Genomic DNA, 4,212 nt, shown 5'->3' with positions numbered 1-4,212 from the left:
TCCATTGGGCCCAGACTAAACAGGAACATGGGGAGAATCCCCCATTTCCTTTTGTTTGTCCCTCGTGTGTCTTTGCGCGGGGCCCTGGGAGCGTGTGCTTTGAAAAAAACCCCTCGCAGCTTTTTAAAGGGAACCACCATGAAAAGTCCCACTGCTGTGGGCCCCTTTGGGCTTAAAGGGGCCTGTCTTGTAAAAAGAATCCTTTTTTGAACCTGTGGTCTCCTCCGGTTTTTGGGGCTTGTTCGCCTTCTCTGTGGGTTCTTTCTTGGAACAGAGGCCCTGATAGTGCCTCTGTTTTAGAACTGCATTCCAATTTTTTGCAGAGACCCAAGGACCTTGTCCTTCCTACGACTCCCCCGAACACGCAAAACTCAGTGCGACAGACTGGCAAAATCCAGGATGGCGCTACTCTTGTGTTTTTTTCTCTGCCATTCTGCTAATGACGCTTGGCTTGAAAAAACACACAGGCTGGCTGGCCACCCTGACTCAGTTGTCAAAAAAACTATTTTAAGCTGTGCAGTGCCTGTATGTTGGCGCTTTCTGTGGGTGCTTTGATCCTCTAAGTCGTCCTCCCAGAGACCACACACGTAGGTTGGCGCCGTGGCTTAGTTGGTTAAAGCGCCTGTCTCGTAAACAGGAGATCCTGGGTTCGAATCCCAGCGGTGCCTTTGGTCGTCCGCCATGTCCCTCAACCGTGGTGCTTTTTCTAAGATCGGGACAGCAAACAGGATATAGTGAGGAGTGCAGAGGTCAAGCATGCAGGCTGGCGCCCGCGGACTAGTTTGTTTAAAAAAAAAAGTGAAAGTGACGCGGACATACAGCTGGCATGGTGACCCCTACTCAGAATTGGTGCTCCTGCATTTAACTCATCCAAAGTGCACACGCAGCAGTGAACACCGAACACACACGTGGAGCATTGGGCAGCCATTTATGATGCGTTGCACGGGTGCAGTTGGGGGTCGGTGCCTTGCTCAAGGGCACCTTAGTCGTGGTATTGCCGGCCCGAGACGCGATACCATAAACCTTAGGGCTAGGAGTCAAACTCTCTAGCAATTATGGGCCCTGACTTCAACAGGAGATCATGGGTGAGAATCTCAGCATTTCCTTTGTTTGTCCTACTCGATGTGTCTTTGGGCGGCCCGGTCCTGCTGTGGAGCGTGTGCTTTTTGAAAACAACCCCTCAGCAGCTTTTGAAGGATAGCACACCATGCACACGCAAGCCAACTGACTGTGAGGGCAATTTGGCTTAAAAAGTGCTGTCTTGTAAACAAGAGATCTCTGTTTTTAGAAACAAAAAACACTGTGGTGTCTCTATGCCGGTGTTTGCGCTCTGGTGGCTCGTCATTGGACCGGAGGACCTGACAATGCGTTGCTTTTTGAACCGGGGCAGGTCAATTGCAATAGAGACCTGAAGACCGTCTTTTTCCGTGTACAGACGAGTTGGATCATTTAGCGTGCTGACAGGCTCTTTGGTGCAATGGATGCGCATTGGCCTTCATATTGCCAAAGGAGGCCATTCAAAGGTTCTTGGGGTTCTCCAGAATGCTTCTTTTGGCCTTCTGTTAAGGGAGCCGGCCAACAACAGCAGAGGCTAGCCGGCCACCCCGACTCAGTTGTCAAAAAAATATTTTAGGCTGTGAAAGTGCCTGTCCGTTGGCCTCTTCCTCTGGATCATCCAAATCACTTCGCCCAAGAAACAGCTTTTCCAGGTTGGCGCCGTGGCTTAGGTTGGTTAAAGCGCCTGTCTAGTAACCAGGAGGATCCTGGGTTCGAACCCAGCGTGCTTGGCTGGTGGTAGGCACCACTTGTAGTTTTTGGTCGTGCGTTCCACAGCAACAGGGGGTGCAGAGGAAGCCAGGCACATGTGAGTTCATTTCAACTATCCCCAGCTGAGTACCAAAAGAATGCTGACCAGCATTGCATGGGGCCGTGGCTTACTGGTCTTCGCTTGTCTTGTAAACAAGAGCGCTTGGGTTAAATCCCCAGCAGGGCCTTTTACTGTTGAACTTTGCTTTGTTGGGGTTCTTGCTTGGCAGGAGGCCCTGATAGTTGCCTTGCTTTCCACTTGCAGTCACTGTGCATAGACTTAATGACGCTTGTCCTCTTACTCCTCCCGAACTGCACCGCATGCCGGGATCTCGCACAAGCCGAAAGTCAATACTCGTGTGCTCTGGTTGGCGCAATGGATAGCGCGTATGGACTTCTATACTGACACATGAGGCCATTCAAAGGTTGTGGGTTCGAGTCCCACCAGAGTCGTGACTTTTGGCATTCTGCTAAAGGCACTTGGCCAACAAACACAGAGTCTAGCTGGCCACCCCGACTCAGTTGTCTAAATAAACTGTTTTAAGCTGTGCAGTGCCTGGCTCTTGGCCTTTTCTCTGGATGTTTTGATCCTCTAAGTCGCCCTCCCAGAGGCAGCATACATAGGTTGTTGCAGTGGCATAGTTGGTTAAAGCGTCTGTCTAGTAGACAGGAGAGATACTGGGTCCGATCCCAGCAGCGCCTGTTGTGGTGATCAAGCACCACCTTGTGTTGTGTGGTTCTGCTTTCAGCAAACAGAATGCTGGCCTGGTCCAACGCGGCTGGGCGCCGTGGCTTAGCTGGTCAAAGCGCTTGTCTTGTAAACAAGAGATCCTGGGTTCGAATCCCAGCGGTGCCTCTAAAATCTGAACCTTCTCTGTGGGGTTTTTTCTTGAACAGAGGCCCTGATCCAAGTATGGTGACAATAATCACGAATTGGTGCTCTGCTGCAACTAACGATACCCAAAGTGCCACACCAGCATGAACACGAACATCAACACGTGGAGCTTGGGCAGCCATTGATGATGGTTTGCCTCACACGGGGAGCAGTTTGGGGGTCAGTGTCCGTGCTCAAGGGCACCTTAGTCGTGATGTATTTGCCTGCACCGGAGACTCGATCCACCACCAACCTTAGGGTTAGGAGTCAAACTCTCTACACCCTTAGGCCACGAGCTTCAACAGGGAGAGCCATGGGTGAGAATCCCAGCATTGCCTCTGTTTGTCCGCTCGTGTTGTCTTTGCGCGGCGGTCTCTTGGGCGGCGTGTGCTTTGAAAAACATACCCCTCAGCCGCTTTTGAAGGATAGCCACACATGCAAAAACGGGCCACTGCTGTGAGGCACTTGTGGCTTAAAAGTGCTGTCACTGCTATACACCTAATTGAGACCCTCCTTTTTTTGAAACTCCCTGTGGTGTCTCTCTGCCGGTGTTTGCGCTCTGTCGGCTCGTCATTGGACAGGAGACCCTGACAATGCTGTTGCTCTTTTGAACCGGGCGCGTCAATTGCATAGAGACCTGGGGGACCGTCTTCCCCGTCCCAAAGGTTGACTTTTAAATGCGACAGGGGCTTTTTGGGCAATGGATGCGCAGGGAAATTCAAATTTCCCAAAAATGGGGCCATTAAAAGGTGGGGGTCTCCCAGAATGCTTTTTTGGCCTTCTTTTAAGGGAGCTCGGCCAACAAACACGGGGTACCCGGCCACCCCGACTCTTTGTCAAAAAAAATCTTTAGGATTTGAAGTACCGGGGCCCTTTTTGGGCCTCTTCTCGGGAAATCCTCCAAATCACCGTCCTGGGGAAACAGATTTTCCGGGGTTGGCGCCGGGCTTATTTGGTTTTAAAGCGTTTGTCTGGGTAAAAAGGAGACCCTGGGTTCGAATCCCTAGGGGGTCCCTTTGTGGTGGTAAGGCACCCCCCAGGGTTTTTTTTGTGGTCTCCCTTTCCACAAACAGGGGTGCAGAGGAGCAAGGCAGCATGTGATTTCATTTCCCCGAACTATCCCTTTCAGCTGGTACCAAAGAATGCTGGCCCAGGGCCAGTTCCCAGTAGGGTTGCCGTGGCTTAGCTGGTCTTTCCCCAGGAGTTTTGTTTTTGAAAACAAGAGATCTTGGGTTTTAAAACCCCCAGCAGTTGCCTTTTAAATGGTGATTTTGCGTTGTGGGTTCTGTTTTTTGGAAAGGAGGCCCTGATAGTGCCTCTGCTTTTAAAACCCTGCCTTTCCCATTCTGTGTGCAGAGATTTAAAAGGACCTTGCCCCTTTCCTACTCCCCGAACATGCAACCTCAATCGATGGACTCCACACCACACATAGCCAAAAAAGGGCCCAACTACTCTGTGTGGCTCTGGGGCCGCACATGGAAAAGCGCATTGGACTTCTAGACTGACAAAATGAGGCCTTTCAAGGTTGTGGG

General features: G+C 51.2%; 2 non-coding genes across 2 annotated transcripts; both read left to right on the top strand.

Moving 5' to 3' along the window:
- The first annotated feature begins 594 nt into the window (after positions 1–594).
- trnat-cgu lies at positions 595–668 on the top strand. Its single transcript has one exon. It is a non-coding gene; the product is annotated as a tRNA-Thr (tRNA).
- Positions 669–2,588: 1,920 nt separating this feature from the next.
- trnat-ugu lies at positions 2,589–2,662 on the top strand. The gene has a single exon. It is a non-coding gene; the product is annotated as a tRNA-Thr (tRNA).
- The last annotated feature ends 1,550 nt before the right edge of the window (positions 2,663–4,212 follow it).

This window comes from Cyprinus carpio, unplaced genomic scaffold (genome assembly GCF_018340385.1).
Source record: "Cyprinus carpio isolate SPL01 unplaced genomic scaffold, ASM1834038v1 S000000114, whole genome shotgun sequence".
Classification (NCBI taxonomy): Eukaryota; Metazoa; Chordata; class Actinopteri; order Cypriniformes; family Cyprinidae; genus Cyprinus; species Cyprinus carpio.
Note: the sequence above shows the minus strand (reverse complement) of the source record. Positions and strands in the feature narration are given on the sequence as shown.